The sequence below is a fragment of the Fundulus heteroclitus genome, chromosome 12, assembly GCF_011125445.2.
Source record: "Fundulus heteroclitus isolate FHET01 chromosome 12, MU-UCD_Fhet_4.1, whole genome shotgun sequence".
Lineage (NCBI taxonomy): Eukaryota > Metazoa > Chordata > Actinopteri > Cyprinodontiformes > Fundulidae > Fundulus > Fundulus heteroclitus.
Window position 1 is genome coordinate 22,935,416 of NC_046372.1, and position 20,041 is coordinate 22,955,456.

Consider the following 20,041-nt stretch of genomic DNA (forward strand, 5'->3'; position numbering starts at 1 on the left):
AATGTCTGTGTGAAAAAACATACTGGGGTTCTCAGGTACCGGTTGTGTTGTGTTGTTATGAGAACCCAGAACTGAAACTGTAAATATTTCTCTGCCTTTTAGATTAAATACGGTAAAATATTGTTACGGCTTGAAGAGTCTTTTTATTACTACAGAAGTCTACTTTAGAAACACCACAGTGTCAGATAAAAGAACCTGGGGCGACCGAGAACAGGTCGGTAATTTAACAGCATTTGTTGTTACGTTTTGTTTATGGTATTAAAAAGCATGGCAACACATTTGGAAGTTCCAGGATACGTTCCTGAAGGAAAAGGGGTCATGTGATGTGACATTACCCACAATCATACAAGTTCATGCCCATATTCAGAGCTGTACACAGACAAATATGCAGACACCCAGTTTCTAACGTTGAAGGAATGCCAAAGTGGTTTTGACAAGTTTTTATGACATCACACGTTCATTTAGTCATGACGTTCATTGCAATGGGAGTGATAAAATACATAAAAAACATGAGTTAGCAAAAAATGCCTTTTTGCCCATTATTCCCATAATAGAAGCAAAAACTAGCTGTATAATTTAGTTTTTTTTTAACGAAAAGATGTCTGACAGGATTAGAAATTCCTTCATTAAGCGATGAGGGCGTTCTTCTGGTCCGTTGTGATGAAGAGGAGGGTACTGGTGCAGCTATGTGCCGACCCTCGGCTACGAACATGATATTTGGGTCATGATTTAAAGAGAGTGAACCCAGATAAAAATTATTGAAACTACCTTCCTCTGTGGGGAGGCTGGACTCAGTAGTTATGTTTACATGCACAAAATTTCACGATCGGATTAAAATATACTTGGATTAAATAATCGGATTGTACCGTTTATTTGGGCTCACAATCAATTAATCCAATCATAATGTGTGTGTATATGCGCCTGACTTTATTCAGAATAGAACCACTCTGACATGTGCCGTTATCAAATTCCCCTAAAAAAATCACAGAAGAAGAACTTCCATCTTTGCTAAACAATAAAAAAGTAAACAAAGCAGTTTTATACAAGTTTATTTGTCTTCTTAGCGCCCAGGCTGGATTTGCACGATGTTCTAATTACGGTTGAAATGTTACTGAGTAAAGCAACGATTTTGATCTTTTATTTTTTCAAATAGAAAGGTTTTATCGGGAGCTCCGATAATTTTACTTCCAGACGTATTTCCGCCACTCACCAATGCGGAAATATGTCACGTTTACGTTGTATTCCGATTAGCCCTTTATTCTTTTTACTTTTGTTCATGTAAACATAGATTGTGTTGGGGGTATAATGAGAAGCTTGGAGGACACCTACTGCTCCTTCACTAGTAAACTTTGGTGGTTCTGGGAACTGATCGGGTCGCTTTCTGGACCCCAGAGTACACCCAGAACTCTCTCAAAGGTCTGTATCTCCTTCTATGCTGGAAACTTCTGCTGGAGGAGCTGGAGAAAGGGATATTTCTACTGGACATCTTACTCCATGAGCTGTTCTTGGAGAACTGAATAACAAAAACAAAAAACAATGGAGGGACAAGCTGGGTGAGAACACAGATGGATAAATGAATGTATGGACAAAGGGAAGGATGGACCCATGGATGGACAGACAACAAGCCTGAAAAGGTTTCTAATCTACATGTTAACCAACGGTCACACTGAGCCGAGCTGCACAGAGCAGGAACAAACAAAGCCTGAGGACAGCAGGACACTGGTCAGTCTGCAAAAATCAGATTTAAACCTGATTTCAGTCATTTTTGGAGAAATTATCCTAAACTGGTGGCTGTTCTCGTCTGATTTCTGTGCCACACAGGAGCTGTGGAGGCCATGTGTGACTGGGACATGGACACCAGTTTATAGAGTCTCATTCAAACGCCCACATTAGGAGAAATTAACTACCATATTGCAGCAATAAGGGTGGCAATATTTTGCCTTATGCAAGCTTTGTCCTGCAATTATAAAAGTGGAATTTTAACCACTTTACTGAAGCCACTCTGAAACTTGTTGAAACATTTAAAGGATTTTTACCCATAAAAACGTTCCCAATGAGCCATGGTCCTCATGGATGAGCAGGAAGAAACTGCAGCTCGTTGTGAATTAAAGAAAATGTTTCTGTAAAGAAAAAAAAAAAGTTTCTCTATATTCATTTGTCCTCTGAGTCAAATCTTCAGAGTCATTCTACAGCAGTGCTTTGAGGCCAGTCTGATGATTTATGTCTACAGGAGAGAAGCGTAAGAAATGCAGAGAGTGAGCGAGTCCAACTTTGCTACTTGGAGGGAATTTGTAGTTTTTATTTGTCACTTCCTGTCGGGGAGGAGATTTTATAGCCTGCTTCGCTCTGCGGTTGCTCGTCTCGGGCTCGTCACATGGCTGTATGTCTTCATTATGGGGTTTATAAGTGTTGAGCTGAAATCCTGCTGAGTTACGCCCCTGAAAGTGCAGACGTCCGCTGGGTGCTCTGGGGAAACCTTCTGCCGCTCCAGGAGCGAGAGGAAAACCGTGTCACAGAGGAGTTATTTAACTTTTTATTGTTATTTTTTGTTGTATTTTATTTTCAATTCAATTTTATTTATAAAGCGCCAATTCATGACACATGTCATCTCAAGTCTCTTTCCAAAGTCAGACTCCATCAGATCCTCCAGGTTGGTCAGAAAGTTTCCTCTCTAAGGAAACCCAGCAGGTTGCATCAAGTCTCTCCAAGCAGCATTCACTCCTCCTGAAAGAGCGTAGAGCCACAGTGGACAGTCGTCTGCATTGTTGATGGCTTTGCAGCAATCCCTCATACTGAGCATGCATGAAGCGACAGTGGAGAGGAAAACTCCCCTTTAACAGGGAGGAGAACCTCCAGCAGAATCAGAGCCAGGCTCAGTGTGAACGCTCATCTGCCTCCACCCACTGGGAGTTTATGTTTTATCACTGCGCAACACTTTGGTTTAACAAATTTCTTTTAAGAAGTGTGCTTTATAAATACTATGGATTTGTATGATTACCACAAACTTTAGCAATCAACTTCATGGTTCTTGGTTTTCTTGGAGAAAGAGAGGGAATTAAACCAATTACATTTCAGTTCACCCACACTATTATAAACAGAAGTTGATCTTCTTTCCTTCAGTTTCACACAGAACTTATCAACATTTAAAAGAAAAAATAAACACTTAAAGGAGGAATGTCACCTCAGGTATCATAAAGATGAGACAAGTAAATAGATTACAAAAACTGATAAAATATATATTTTCAGAAATTTTTGACAAAATCTCCAAACACCATTTGATACAGCTGTATGACTACCGGACAGTTTATATACAGAGGGACGAGTGGAGAAATGCACGGTAACACAGGCGGCAGAAATGAAGTGGAAGATGAGGAACAGCTAAAATCAATGAAGGCAGAGGAACTGAGGGGAGGAGAGTAATGAGCAGGACCTGAGAAGAGGGAAACAGAGATGATCCAAAATACAGAAAAAACAAAAAAAAATTACTAAGAATCTAAAAAAAAAAGGAACTAGAATGACAACTAGAGAAAAGAAACAGCAGAGAAAAACAGACAGAAAAGAAACCCAAAAACTCAGAGAGCACAGGATCACGACAGACTAGTCTGTTTCCAGTGAAGATGGAAAAACCTTTAAAAACAGAGTAATGTCATAGTGCTACAGTGACCCAGATCAGACATGTTTGGGTTCAGAGGGACTACAGCGTGGGGACCATTACAGACACACCAGGAAGGTTTGAAAGATTTTAAACAACATTATGCAGGGAAATGGATCTTCTGGGTTTCCAGCGGGTTCTGGGTTCTGCACAGAGGAGAAGAGGCAAGTGTTTAGATAATAACTAACAGGTAATGATGAAGCAGGCGGCGGAGGATTCTTACTCCTGGTGGTGATGGAAGAGGTCCAGGAGGAGGTGAGTAAATCCACAGCGTCTGGGTTTGACAGGCGGATAATGGTGGTTCTGTAATACTGTCTGTTCTGCTTCCTTCCTTCCAGGAATGGCTTGTGGAAGAGCCGGTAGCATCGGATGGTGGACAGGCAGGTGAGTGTGTTGAAAATAGCCGAGTGATCTGACGTCTGAAGGACTGCAAGAGGAGGAGGGAGGAGATTCATGGAGGGGATCCAACCATCAAAGGAGTGAGGACGCAGAAGAACCTGAAGAACTTTTCCAGGATTAAAGGACTGATGTCTCAGCAGGATCTGGAAAAACGAATCCATCCGTTTATCTTTAGTAGAACTGATCACTGCAACGGTGTTTTCACAGGTCTGCCATGTGAAGCAGGGTTACCATGAACCATTGCAATCATCATTTACCACAGTAATCCGTCCAGGGGCAGATAGCACCTGCTTCTAACCAGTCTAGACACCAACCAGTTTGACCGTATGATGTTCAAAACTGTGTAATGTTTATAAGCACCATGTGACACATCAGGCTAATCGGGGTTTACCTCGTCCCAATGAAGCCGTATTTGACTCTGATCTGCCCAGGAAGGATTTCTAAACACGGCGTGGCAGCAGTTGGCCACTGCTGCTCCCCACTCAGCTGCTGCACCTGCTCAAAGGCCCGAGGCAGCAGCACAAAGGGTCCAGTATGACAGGAGTCTCACCACATGCCTCAGATTCCCAGGGGGTTTAATCTACCAGAGCTGGCAAAGGACGATGGGCGACAAAGCTCGCGGGTTTGATGGTTTAGGAAAGGCTGCCGAGGCTAAACCGCACCATCTGCCGGGCATTAGCTGCAAATACGGACGCGAACAAATTTGTTGGGAGCTCTGGTAAGGATGTGTTAAAAAAAAAAAAACAATCTTCCAAGGTAGCAGCAGGGTCTCTCTGTGAAAACTTGACACACTTTTAATCCGACTTTTAATTTGAGAACATTTGGTGAAAAAAAAAATCTATTCCAAAAAAACTGATTTTCAGCAAAATCACTGGTTGCACAGTAACTATCACCCCTGGTGTCAGTACTTTGTTGCGATCCTGTTTTCCTCCCAAGACTGTACTTTAATGATGGTTAAAAAAAAACCTGCATCTGACCAAAGTTAAAGGCCCAGAAAAGTTTAGCAAACTCCACACATTTACATGTGTGACTGCACGGCTGTAAGCCCTTTTTGGGGAGTCTAATGGTTGTTGAGAAAACCCGTAGACCCTTAAAATGCTTCTCTTTGGTGCAGTTCTTCTTATTTATACCCCATGAAAACAGAGAGTCACGGATTATCAATTAGAAGTTCCCAGGAACTCTGAGTGACCTGAACTAAATTCAACATCCCTCTATAAACTGCTGTGATCAGTTGGACTTTATTTTTGTGTGTATTTGTTGTCAGTTTAGTAATTGACTCCTGTGTTTTGTTACATCTAGTTTGTTTTACTTGGGTTTAGTTGTTCTAGGCCTTCCCAGTTCCCCTTCCTCCTGTTTTGTGTTCATTATCTGTAATTTTAACCACCTTCTATGTTCCATTAGATGTTTATGATTTGATTCAGTGTAGCTCCTGTCTGCGGTTGGGTGCTCTAACAATTAAAAAAACGTGACAAAACATATTTTAATTTTTCATTTATGTAACAGGAATTCTTAGGGATGTATACCATCATTTAAGTAATTGTATATTCCTTTGCCGATATGTTTTCCAGTAATTTGTCTAATTATTAGAGGGGAATAATAATAACGATCTAAGGATATAACACTTATTTACCTGTGGTTTTATTAAATTGGCCCTTTTCCATTTCAGGGACATTGAGCAATTACCCAGGATTTTGAAGGCCCTCTGCACATTTCCACACAATTTTACACAAACCTCCCCAGTTAAAAGGTCCTGGTGTGGAGTTAGGACTTTCAGATCAAGCGGGGATTGATGAGAGGCGTGGTTGAAGTGGATTGTTCAAACAAAAGCACAATGACAGAAGACCCTGGGATTAAGGTTTAGTATATTACACTTTCTGTGACACAAATAAAAACCTTTACAATGTTATTAGGTGGGAAAATAGTTGTGTAAAACTCACATATCTGCTCGGATTATCAAGAGATTGTTCGTCCAGCTCTGTTCACCAGCTGTCAGATCGGATCTGATCAGGAGGTCCAGGTCAGTTATACCCAGAGAGAGCGCTGGATTCTTCACACATCGCATTCAAACTCCCACTGGTTTTCACTTCTGAGTGGAAGTTAATCACTGACCACTGAGGACAATTTAGTAGACCTGATCACTGCAACGGTGTTTTCACAGGTCTGCCTAAAAAGTGGATCAGAACGCTGCAGCTGATCCAGAACCTGCTGCCCGCGTCCTCACTAAGACTAAGAACGTAGAGAACATGGACCCGGTTCTGAAGTCCTCACTAAGACTAAGAACGTAGAGAACATGGACCCAGTTCTGAAGTCCTTCCACTAAGACTAAGAACGTAGAGAACATGGACCCGGTTCTGAAGTCCTCACTAAGACTAAGAACGTAGAGAACATGGACCCGGTTCTGAAGTCCTCACTAAGACTAAGAACGTAGAGAACATGGACCCGGTTCTGAAGTCCTCACTAAGACTAAGAACGTAGAGAACATGGACCCGGTTCTGAAGTCCTCACTAAGACTAAGAACTTAGAGAACATGGACCCGGTTCTGAAGTCCTTCCTCTGGCTCCCTGGATCTCAGAGAATAGACTTTAAAATCCTTCTGTTAGTCTATAAATCCCTGAATGGCTTAGCACCTAAATCCATCACAGACTTTAAGTACCCGTCTCTCGTCTTGGTGGAACAAACTTGATCCACTGTTGGCACTGTTACTTCAGAGTTCCCTGTTGAGCTGTTTTTTTTCAGTGAATATTACTAAATTACTTTTTTTAAATGAGTGGTGAATGTAATTTAGTTCAATTTTTTAACAGTAAAGCTTCATAAGCTTAAATGCAAATGGTTTTAACTGTGTTTTATCTCACATCCAATAGTTGAGCAAAGCCAATTTTCTTCCTCTGAATATTTTTCTCTGCGGTTCAGTTTATGACACATTTAATTGCTCTTTGTCTGGAGGCACTAACCCTAATGACTCCCAACACTTTGCATGCTGCTAATGGGCACACACTAAAACACACACCCATGGGAGTGTTACTAGTTCCCGTGCAACACGTTTACTCAACAACTTTCATGAAACTGTCACATGCAAGGTGGCAGGCCTAAATTAATGGTGACCGTGACCAGATCTGGTGGACGGTCTGAACTGCCTCCGTCTGCATAAACTAGTGACAAAAAGCTGAGCGACAGACTGATGTGTGTGCATATGTAAAGCCCAACAGTGATGCTTGAATCTTGTCTTTTTCTAATATGATCCTTATTCAACCTGTTTGGAGGCAAAGAGGAAGTATTAATTGTTCCTGCTTGCAGCAAAATCCTCCTTAGAAAAAACCCAGTGACCTTTTATGGGCTGAAAAGTGTCTATAAAAGCTGTCTTTCCATTTGTCCCTCCATACATTTGTCAAAATGTTAAGAGTTTAAAAAAAAAAACGTGTCTTAAGCATGAACCAACTATGACCTGTAAGGTTAGATAAGCACACATTATTTTATTCTAAATGATAAATGAAGAACTTGTTTGCACAGCAAACAGCTCAGGGAATGTCAGAAGGAGAGAGGAATCTAGGTAGAGGAGCTCAGTAAGTACTGCAAAATTTTACTCGACAATACACAGACCAAGAAGCACCTTGGATGCTAAAGACGAAGATTTCACTGGAGGACAGGTAAATGCCAGGAAGTTGATGGTTTGAATCCATTTCCGGATACATATGAGGATAGAGAAGAAAGTTGAGGCAAGTGGTTCAAACATAGAAGACCAGCAACGCACCTTGTGGAGTGTGGTGAGATTCCAGGTGAGTACCTCAGACGACACCAGTGCAGGGTCAAGCATTATTCCCTAAAAACACACCAACCTGAAAGTCTAGATCCTTGCAACTATAGATGGACAATCTTTTGTCACTCTGCTTAGTTCTCCTACTGCTCTCCAATTTGCATTGTTTGTGCACTTTTTGTTCTCTGTCATTTTTCTCTTCATAGAAGGTACACCTGGTCTGGCGTTCTGTTAGCTGTGACATCATCACGGGAGGCAGATCATCCTCTATTACCATCTAACATAGAAAGTACTCCTGGATCAATGTGAGCTTCTGAGCTTTCTGTGTCTCTGCTCTGTCTTCTCTAAGCCCCAGTGGGTGGAGGCAGATGAGCGTTCACACTGAGCCTGGTTCTGGTTCTGCTGGAGGTTCTCCTCCCTGTTAAAGGGGAGTTTTCCTCTCCACTGTCGCTTCATGCATGCTCAGTATGAGGGATTGCTGCAAAGCCATCAACAATGCAGACGACTGTCCACTGTGGCTCTACGCTCTTTCAGGAGGAGTGAATGCTGCTTGGAGAGACTTGATGCAACCTGCTGGGTTTCCTTAGAGAGGAAACTTTCTCACCAACCTGGAGGATCTGATGGAGTCTGACTTTGGAAAGAGCCTTTAGATGATATGTTGTGAATTGGTGCTATATAAACAAAATTTTATTGAATTGGCACAGACCGAGACTCCCGCTGGTCTTCTTAAACCAAGCGGTCCTGATGAACCAGATATGTCCACAAATCCTTTCTCCAAGAATCAGAATTAGGTTTATTGGCTCGTGCACAACTAAAAAGATTAGAGTTTGGTTTTACATTCTCACAGCATAGACATTAGGTATAAATGTATAAACTTTGAATGAAAGAGAATATCTTAGCTGCCCCTGTTCTGACCTTGGACCCGTGCAAGTCCTGGATGGAGGGAAGGGGAATATTGATGATCCTCTCTGCAGACCTGAGTATTCGTTGCAGTCTGAACCTGTCCTGCTGTGTGGATGACCCAAACATAGTGGTGGATGAACACAGCACAGACTAACTGTTGGCTGTGGAGAAGATTACCAGCCGCTTGTGGGTAATGCTGCACTTCTTAAATTGCTGCAGGAAGTCCAGGCTATATTGGGCCAGTGGATCAGCCTCTCATCTGTATGCAGACTAGAACCAAACATGGATTGACCAACCCTCTGAGTAGATTTAACACATCTGATGCATGCACAATCCTGATATTAAATACTTTGGGATCCAATTTGCAAATTGCAGCCCGAGATTGCTGATTAATGTGTTCAACGTTTCCTATTATAGTGCCTCCAATGGACCTTGATGTCAGCTAACAGTTCCAAATTTACACAAACTTTGAATTAAATCACTTATTTTCATTTACAGTAAATATGTTTGTAAAATGTACCCAACATCTTCATAAATTTGTCTGTGAAGAGCAAACTTTGAGCCCTGATGACTCAGTTTCTTCCTGTCTTATGAGTTCCTCTGTGTTCTGTACACGGGTCAACACATATTTTTTAGGCAGATGATACTCAGAATTACTAAGTCCAAAAAAGACGAAAGGGTTCCCTTAATAACCTTATTTTTGTCAAAAACCTTCTCGAAACAAAATATGTGCAAATATTCTTAATGTATGTACACATGTCAAGTTATTTAAGTTCACAGACATAAGACACAACTGAAAGCAAGACTGTGAAACATAAAATTACGTATAGCAAGTTGAACCCAGTGAAAAGACAGCTGTAGAAACAGAGGAGTGACTGAGGGCGACCGAGTGAGGAAAGGAACGTAGAGAGAGGAAGAGGGAGTGGTGAGAAACAACACCAGAGAAAAAGACACAGAAGATGAGCTGAAATCATAATAAAACACCAAGGAGTGAGACAGACGGGACAAAACGGAGGAGAGGACGACTGGCTGGAAAGACACGGTGGTCCTCAGACTTCTTGTCTTTTTTACGCCACTCACTGCTCGCCTCTCTGGACTGACTCCTGAGATTCTGAGTGTCCCTCATGTATCCTGAAGAATATTTCACAAAAGGAACGCGATGGGCCAATTTAGATTAACAAATATTGCACATTTAATGAATCCCCAAAGGGTATTAGAAGAAATAAACGAGACACAGGAGCCGATAGACCCATTAAGGTTTACAAAGAAGAACCAGACCCCTTGCTGAATTGGGGAAAGTTCTGGTCAAAATCCCACAGATGAAAACAGTCTGTAAAATGATATGCATTTGATTAGACAACTGATTGCTTTTACATTGATAAGATCTACAATTTGGACCAGTCACCTCACTGTCATCATTTTTGGCCCTTTATTAAGTTTTAGTTTTTTTCCTCATTGTATTTTTGAGACTCCGGCTTCCTCCCACAGTCCAAAAACATGACTGTTAGGTTAATTGGCTTCTCCAAATTGTCCTTAGGTGTGAATGGTTGTTTGTCCTGTTTGTCTCTCTGTGTTGACTGGCGACCTGTCCAGGGTGTACCCCGCCTCTCGCCCAGTGAACGCTGGAGATAGGCACCAGCAACCCCCGCGACCCCATGAGGGATTAAGCGGTTTGGAAAATGGATGGATGAATGGATGGATGTATTTTTGAGTTAAAGACCAGAGCAGAAAGTTGCAGCTGTACGGTGCCTTACAACAGTTTTCACGGCCCTCAAATAACCCTAACCCGTATTTTGTCACAATTTGAAACAGATATCGACATCGTCTTCAAACCCATCAAGCAAACTCCAATGACCCACCTCAGCAGTTTTGTGCGAGTAAACATTGATCTGCCCGCTCCTCGTGAATATGACGTTTAAACCTCCTTCCTGACAGTTTTCCAGTGGAGGCTGAGAAACGTGACGTGTTGACTGTTCAGATACCGTCTCCAGAGACCACCTCGATAGTCTAAAATTATTTCACTCTTCTCTCCGACACTGAAGATTTTAGTCAACAATACAGCTCAGCAATGTCCAGAACCTTCAGCGTCTGATTGAGAATCTCCTCTACTTCCTGCTCCCTGCATCAACAGGGGTTAAAACCAGCTAGACAGCCTCTGTCATCATGATGGCATCACCTTACCCAGAGTCCTCAGAGCTTGCCTCCACCACAAAGGATGACCAGACTGAGACGACAAACGGCTCTTTCCAACCAAAGATAAGGTCAGTCTAGGTCAGTGTTCATCCTCATCAAACCAAACACAACCTGGGGCGCTGCCTGCTTTCCCTTTAGGCCTCGTTTTCCTGACTTTTTGCTTCTGCAGCCACAGAAGCCACAGGCACTTTGCATTGTCTCTGTACTGTAATATAATAGTAATATAGTAATATCATCTTTATTGTCATTGAAACATACATTACAACGAAATTTGTTCTCTGCTTTTAACCCATCACCCTTGGGGAGCAGTGGGCTGCCATATGCGGCGCCCGGGGAGCAATTGTGAATTGTGCTATATAAATAAATTTGCCTTGCCTTGCCTTACCTGTCTGCTTAAGTCCGGGCCCTAAAGCGAAAGTTAAGCTCGATGGTTTTTACCCCATATTCCAACTTCCTTGCTAATCCTTTACCGCCTCTGCAGTGATCGTTGGACTGATCACAGGTAATAGGATGGGAACAAATAGCAACAATTCGTCCCCCACTGCCGACTTCCCGGCGTTTCCTGGTCCTTCCACCTCTCTGGAAAGTCCGCCACTAAGTCAAAAAGCGGAGTCTCTCTGATTGGTTGATGCTTTGTGTCCAGCAGCAAAGGTTCAGATTTTCCAACTCTAGCATCTGCTACTTCGGATGCTTGAAATCTCATAACGTGCTGCAGGACCTCTCCACGCTCCCAGATGTGCGTCCACTGTAGACTTTGCAGGTAAACCCGTTGCCCCTGACGCTCCAAACCAGTTTGGTGTGAACTCGCCATTAGCTTCGCAAGATACAGTTATTTATTTATTTAGTATTTATTTAACCTTTATTTGGCCAGGAAGGTCTCATTGAGATCAATAACCTAATTTTCAAGGGAGTCCTGGCAGCAAATTTTACACAACAATCACAACTAAACGGTTAAAATAGCAAAGTAAGGAAAACAGTTAGAATTTAAAGAGGTCATCTCTCAGTCTGGGCTTAAAAGTACTCAATGAAATAAGTTCAGGTAATTTCTTGAACTTTTCCTGAAGTTCTAGTCAAAGTAAACTAAGAGCACAGGCTGTGAGACGAATAAAGTGATTATTTAAAAAGTATCAGTCATAAAGAGAGCAGAGCAGTGAGCCAGACTCACTCCTCTGGTCCTCCCACCTCCTCCTCCTCCTCCTCCTCCTCCTCCTCCTCCTCCTCCTCCTCCTCCAGCCCAGACAGAGGAGAAGGAGGAGGAGGAAGAGGGATGCAGGGAAAGCACACCTTACCTCCCTCCCTTCCTTCATCCCTCTTTCTTTCCCTCCTCGCTCCACATTGACAGCAGCTCATCACCACAGCTCAGCGGTGCTGAAGCACATTCAAACACACACGCAGACTCTGAGTGGCATCTTCAGCGCACACCGGGACGCCCTTGGACTGCTGCAGGCGAGGTGAGTAAATATTTGGAACCTCCTGTGAGTGCTGCTGCTGTGGCGTTTCTGTGGTTTCTGTGTCGGTTCTCTGGATGCCTGCATGTGCTGTTGTGGTTTCCCCCCCGGCTCTCTGTGTGTGTTTACGAGGCACGCCGGAGCCAATGAGGCTTGTGTTTTGCACCAGACCAAAACACATCTACCAAATAATGCTGACTCGCTCTCAGAGGAGTGTGTGTTTCTGTGCAGGCATGCGTGCATGTGTGTTCCTGGAGAGGCCCGGAGTCTGACTGGAAACTTGTCAGCTGTTGGGAGATGTGTGAGTGTAAACCGGTGAGGTGGAGGCTCGCTGTGGAGTTAAAGGGATACAAATCCTCTCCTTCCAACCTTTTCAACCAAACATTTTCTGCCTGGTGCAGAAAAGTCATGTTTGCTTGCAAAAAAGAAACTTGTGTTGTTTAGAGAAAAACGCGTTTCTGGTCATAATTAAAGCCAGTCAACACAGATATGATGCTCAGTTTTAAAATATAATATATAAACGTGTCTATGAAGACATTAATCTGATTTACCATTTGCTTACCAGAAAAACTTATTTAATTATTATCTAGACAGCATTTAACATAATCTGGGAAGCTTTTATAAAGCAGAGTTATTTATGGTACTTATGAGTAGACAGTATCTTACCTGTAGTGCAGATTGGACAGATGGAGGATAGTTTTAACGCTCAGAAAGCTCCTAAAAAGCCGACAGATCTTTGTGGTTCTTCTGTGTAAAAGCGTAAAAGATGAATCCACCTCAGTCCAAAAGAATGGTGTCCTCTTTGGATCTGCAGGTCAAATTTCATCTATTACAAAATCCACCTGCTTAAAACTCTAATCATTTAGAGGCACAAACATGTTCGATTCAGTGTCTCTGAGCTTTGAATTTAAAAGTTCAGGTTAAGCGAGATTTGTTGGTGCGCTTTTCACGCCTCATGGCCGGGCTGCATATTCACCTTTGCAGGTATTCCCACTTTACGCCAAGGTGAGCTTCTACAGGAGCCCGGCCGCAGAGTAAGTCCAGAGCTTGGCTTGCAGGCCGAAAAAAAGGAGGAAAATGGGGTTTTAACAATGAAACCATTTTACAAGACAAGGACAAATGTGATATTATGTTCATAATATGCCGTGCTGTAACAAATGTTTTGGGAAAAATCAAGAATCTCCATTTCTTTTTCTTCTCCATTGTGAGAGCTGCTTTTTTTTTTTTTTTTTTTTTTTTTTTTTATAAAAGCAACTTTAACCTACATCTGACTAAAGGGAGTTTGCACTAAATGGAGTGAGACTGGACTCAAACCTTGGAGCTTTAGAAGCTTCAACACTGCTGAACAGAATGTCTCTAACTGTCACCCGCTGATTTTTCAGTAAATGGTAAACAGCTTCATTAAGTTCAATGACCCTAAAATTGCTTTACACTGCAGTCGTTCACACCCTGACGGTGGTGAGCTATGTTAGCAGCCACAGCTGCCCTGGGGCAGACTGACAGAGGCGAGGCTTCCATATAACGGGGCCACTGGGCCCTCTGACTAATGCCAGCAGGCGATCCGGGTGAAAGCAGGGGATTGAACCAGCAACTCGCCAATTGCAGGACAAACGCCCCTAACTCCTGCACCACAGTCGCACCAAGTAGAAGACAACAATGCTACAGTGCACTGGTCCTTCAAAGTAAAGGCTTCACAAACCCCAAACTGTGTTTTAACAAATCTTTAATCAGTGTGATATAATTAAGCTCAGGTCTGAACTTTCCATATGTCGAGAGTTTTATGCTCATCTACGATGATTCCATCTCTAAAAAGCACTGTAAAGATTTATTTAAGCCTAAAGGTGTTGAATGGCAGGAATCAGGCTGGAGCAAACTCAGGATCCACTGAAAGAGAGAGATCAGATTAGCGGCTGTGGGGAACCCAGTGGATTGTAGAAAGGTAGCCACCAACCTTCCCTGTATCCAGGAGGTGGCACTGGATCCGATGTGTGGGTTCAAGGGCTCCACTTCCTTGTTGCTTCAGAAGAGCAGCACAGGCCTGAGATAGCTAGTGAGCAGCGTGTCCAGGGAACAGTCCAGGGTCATAGAGGGAGAAACCGAGGCTGGCAGAAGTACCAGAGGCCAAGGCAGGATGGCTAAACCAGAGAACGGTCTGGGGTTTGTTTCTCAGGTATCATAAAAGCAGAGGTATCAGAGGGAGAGAGGCTTGGTCAGAGTACGTGCGGCAGGTTCAGTGTCCAGAAGCAAAAAGCCAACAGGTGAATCCGCCAAGGGCAAAGCAAACAGTCACAGGAAGGCAATCACTGGATCGTCTACTCACACAGAGAGCTTTCAAGAATCTGGCAGTAGCAGAGTCAGGTATTTATAGAGCTCAACTGTCACTAATTAGAGGCAACAGGTGTGGCTGCTCAGCGTTAACGAGGCAGAGCAGGAGCAGAGCAAAACAAACGGAGTCTGCAGCATTACACCTGCAGGTGAATCCTGGTGTGATTCGCTTACAGCGGGAACGCAAACAGAGCAACGAGACATCTGGTTTACAGACGACTATGGCTACGTTCACACTGCAGGGAAATGCAACTCAAATCTGATCCTTCTGCCCATGTGCAGTCCATATCTGTGTGAACAGCCCCATTCTGATCTTTTAACCAGTCTGAATCGTTAAAAGATCAGAATGGTCTGATCAGATTAGTGACTTTTATTTAGTACAGAGATTTTTTTTTTTTTTACTTTTTGATAAATAAGGTTTCCCCTTGCCACAGGCTTTACAGACAGGTTGTTTCCCCTATCATCATGTCTTTCTGTATGCAACGGGTGAACATACCATCTACTGCTATCTTTCTAATCCTCCGTTAATTTCTGTTTAGCTAGCATAAACACACAAACTATTCTTCATTATTGTTCACAATACCGCACACTACCATCAACCGTTTATTCTCTTTTTACTGTATATGTTGAGTACTACCCACCCGGTGTGTTTGGCAAATATGTTGGTGAAGATTCTCAGTCATCCAAGTCATAATCAATCCAAGAAAAAGATTAAAAAATAAAACAAACTAGACTTTTATTCTGAAGATGAAGATGTTTCGCTTCCCATCCACGAAGCTTTCTCAATTAAAAAATGTCTGGTGTAGTGAGGAGTTCCAAGCTTTATAGACCTGCAGGTGAAGCCTCGTTAGAGCTTAGATTCACAGGTAGATTCACCTGGAACTGGTCGCCCCAACAATGGAGAGTCGTTAGGCTCCTCGTTAGCCTGGCTCACAGGAGGAATGTTGTGGTCACATGCATGGAGGTGTGACTTGTGGTGAAAGGTTTTGATAGTTAAAAGCTGAGCCCTTCTCCTCTTGGTAAATACTGCAACTACGTCTGTGTGGCTTGTGCCCAGTCCCAACGCATGGGTATAACTCAGCTTTTTAGGCGGAGGCATGTTATTTACAGCGGACAAGTATTCAAACGGTATTACAAACGTAACTGTATTTTAAATACCCAGGGTTAAAGTAGTATCTGTATCAGTACACAATTGCTTGTATTCCATTACTCTCCAACACTGTAACTGCATACGCCATAACTTCCGTAAACAGCGCCGTTGTGTGACGTTTTCTTCTGTTTTCTGCGCATTTGGGTCGCTGTTGGGTCTTGAACCGTTCCGACAGAAGTCTGACTGCGGTCACATTTAATTAGTAGTAGGAACACATAGATAATCTGATTTCTACAAAAAAAATAAATTAAAAAAATCTGAATTTTGCATCGAGACCTGCAGTGTCAATCTAAGAGATCTTAAAACTTTTAATCCTCGATCAGCGTCTGTTTAACCACAGCGGCATCTTAACGCAGGTTTATGTTTGATGCACAAACGTTTTATGTGGAAATGAGACGATACAATGTCTGCACTGTTTATGCCCCCTGCAGCGTTTCTTTAGTAGCACTATTCTCCTAGACTCTAGAGGGCAGCGTCGTGCTCCGGGGCCAGGCGTACAACAGCTTGCTACACATAAGTAGAAAACACAGTTGTTTCTAACATTTCAGCCTCTAACTTTCTTCCAAGAGTGACGGTGATTTCTCTCCAGTAATTGTTAACAACTTGTTGAACACACAGATCTTTATGGGCTGAAGCATTAAAATGTTTATGTTTACAAACCTTCGCCAGAAGGAGCGCTTGCTCATCTACTGTGTTTTAACCATGTAAGGACGATAAGCCAACACCAACCAATTGGTGAATGTCATCTGGTCCATCTGGACCAGGAGTCTGCAAGCTTCAGGACAAATAAAACATGTTGCTTTTCACTTTTATAGAACCTCCATTTTATTAAAACTTTTACATTTTAAAATAAAGAAAAACATTAAACTTTTGCAAAAAAAGAGGATTAATAAATTTTCTTTAATTGGATGTTGATGTTTATGTGAAAGATATGAAAAAGCACATCTAAAAACATATTACTGGTACTTTTAGTGTCACTTAGTTGGACAATTACAATACAATTATTCCATGGGAAAAAAGGAAAACTGCTAAACCCTTATTGTATCTATTAACAATTTTAGCCATATATGTTGTAGAGTTTGCTAGTAATAATGATAATGACGACTATCCAGCAGCCCTTGCGACTGACCCAGCCTGTTGGGACATTATATTTTAAAGAACCTCTGTGGACAGTACAAAATCACATTTTCTTTATTTTTTTATTTTTTATTTTTTTGTGGTTGGGAACAAGGACAGAAGCTGCAATAAATGCGGCTGCATCTAAACAGAAAAAGATCCGGGTGTCGGGGTGTGATTCAGAGCTGCTGTTCTGCAGAAGGAGCTGAATTAATGATACATTTGACGGGAAGCGGTGATTAATGTTTATCTATAGTAAATCTAATCAATGAGATGCTGATTTGTGTAAATAAGAGCTTTAACGTGCTGCTTTTGAGTTATATTTGATTGTGACTGAAAGATTTCTGAGTACAGTGTTTATTCTGCGTGCTAGTCGTGTTAAATTTTGCGATTAGGAATAACGTCAGTAGATCCCAGTTACTCTACCCTCTCAAGACGCTGCATTAAGCACCTGTAGGGCTTCTTTTTTTTATTCAGATGAACTGAACATGGTTGTGTTCATGGAAATCCCTGAAGGATAAATCTCTTTATTTCGCTAAGAGCATTCCTCGCTCCTCCTCTGGTTCTCTCCTCTCAGCCGGTCCTCTGATCCGATCCGTTTTTCAGTCGTCATTCCTGTGAGAGGAGACCGCGGAGGGTTTTGCTGGAATGAGCCTGATTCTCGACAGACACCCACAACCAGCCTCTGGCCTCCCAGCGTCTGAGCGGTCCTGAGGGTTTGTCTAATTACCAATGTAACATTTGGCTTTTTGTTGTTAAGAAATGATAAACATGCAGCGGTCGTCTAACCAACGCTCAGCGGCTGCTCCGCCTGTTGCAACTTGCAGGCTTCCTGAGAGCCACCCGAAGCCCCACAGGTGATGATTACTTGATTTTACATGACTAAACACATTACTTTTAACGTGCAGACACCTTTCTCTTACAACCTCCTAGGAACCGTGATTCTAAGATGGAAGTGAACCAGCAACCCTCAGGCTGACATAAGAGATCTTCATACTCTCCAAATAGTTCTGGTGCTTCTTTTACTGCTAGAACATTTCTTTCTAATTATGTTTCTCAAAGCGACTCAAAGTCTCAGTAATCAGGATTTAAGATCAGAATGTGGGAGCTACAAGCTTTTAGGTCACTGGCTTTACTTTAAATTTTAAATTCTATCTGATCTTATAGCTAAAATAAAGCGGCACATTAAGCTTCTTAAATCTCTAGTTTTACCCTAACCGACTCTCATCTGTTACACCGTTTACTGTTACACACTTTGTGTTGAACTGCTCCTCAACACGCTGCAGGTCCTGGCCTGGAGACCCAAGAGAACAACATCATCTGCATAGAGCAGAGATGAGACCCTGAGGCTTTCAAACCAGGCATCCTCTTCTCCACCAATGCACCATGAGATACTGACCACAATCCGGATCGGACACCTGGGTGGGGGGGGGGAGTCCAACATGCTCTGGGAGCGAGCCTGAATGCTAACAGCTTTCACTTTGGTCACACGCGGACCGGTAGCCTTAAAAACATCCCTGCCCTTTCAGGCAGCCTTTGTTAGACCTGGGCAACCTGCTCAGCAGCGGCAAAGCTCTCACTTTGCTGGTTTCTCTTTGCTTGGTGTCCTCACCTATGGTCATGAGGTGTGGCTGGTGACCAATCATGTTTCTCTCTGGGTATCAGCATGCACAATGAGGCGACCTTATCTTTGCTTCTTTGGGAAGCCCGATCGATCGGAGAAAGCTCAAAGTGGAGCTGCATGGCTCCTTTTGGAGGTTTGAAAAAGAAGTGCCACTGGGAGGAGACCATTGGTCAGACCCAGAAGAGAGCTGGAGACCTCATGAACCAACCTAAGATAGGCGGATGACATTAAATGGGTTCAAGGACGTGTCAACAGAGAGACAAGCTCCTGGTGATTGTTCACTTGAACTTTTCCTCTTTCAAACGTCGGCCATCTGTGCAGCATTGTCGCTGACAGGATTTGGGCTGACAACCTTTGGAGCGTGGAGCAGTTAAAGGTGTGGAAGCAAATAATCCCGAAAACTTCAGAAACAGAAGTTTGTGCTTGTTTTAAGGCAGGAAGACTGCCCAGAAATCTTGAATCAGTACATTAATCATAGACGGACGGAGTGTTTCAGACGTCATCTACCTTTTTTAATTCAATAAAACAATTTATCTAAACAAGCTGTTTGAAACAACCACCGTTCCTGGTCTTTTACATCCTAAACTTCTGTGAAACATCTTGATGTGAAACCAAGGTGTCCCACAGCGTCTGGGTGATATTCAGGGCGAGGACACAAATGTTCAGCACAGCTCCAGTCCGGCCTCCCGGGGGACGGACCTCTGCTGTCCGTCTGTCTCCCAAGGTTACCAGTGCTACAAAAACAAGAGGTAGAGGCGAGGGGCCCCAGGGGTCCATCAGGGTGGGGGGGTGGGGGGGGGGCAGCGCATGGAAGGGGTGAGGGAGCGGGGAAGACGAGGGAACTGTGTTTACTTTTGTCTTCTTCTTTTTTTTTTTTTTTGTCTGCCCTGCTCGGCTGCTGGGAAACGGCAGCAGAGTGAGGAAGGAAAGAGGAAGACTCTGTCTGGACGGGAGCGAGCCAACAGGCCGGCTTCTGTCTGCTAAATTCACAGAAACCTGCGGGGAGGTGGGAACGTGGAGCAACTCAGGACTGCTTTCCTATAGCTTAGCCTCGGCTTTCTGCGGTCCTTCATCTCAACGCTGTAGAAACTAAACGTTTCACATCAACGAGGAAAGATCCCGATGGACCAGACTTTTAATGTTGAGTTTGTTCAAAGTATTGAAAAACTAACTTCATCGCAAAGCAATCTGAAAGAAAAAAGCTGAAATTTAGATGAATTTCTTTACAAAATATCTATCCTATGTCAGGAAATTCAGTCAGCTACGTTAAATCTGGACTTGTTTCCACTCCCTGCTGCTGAGCAAGCATGAGGAGACAGTAGAAAGGAACAGTTTTCCTTTCAACAGGAGGAAATCCTCCAGCAGTACCAGAACCAGGGTCTGAATTGAGTACAGCTGTAGTAGAAATCAGGGAGAATACAACCGGACTGTTAGTGTGTTTTAGGAAAAATGATCTGAGACGTACATATTTTCAAAGTTG

General features: G+C 42.9%; 1 protein-coding gene across 3 annotated transcripts in view; it reads left to right on the plus strand.

Moving 5' to 3' along the window:
* Nucleotides 1-12,168: 12,168 nt before the first annotated feature.
* adamtsl2 (ADAMTS-like 2) overlaps nucleotides 12,169-20,041 on the plus strand; it is a 40,797-nt gene continuing 32,924 nt past the window's right edge. Inside the window, exon 1 of one of the 3 annotated variants that reach the window (XM_021313529.2) lies at nucleotides 12,169-12,349. The gene's annotated coding sequence lies outside the window, so the exon portion shown is untranslated. The remainder of the gene's footprint in view (nucleotides 12,350-20,041) is intronic. The other 2 variants (XM_036144295.1, XM_012857682.3) reach the window with 2 other exon arrangements.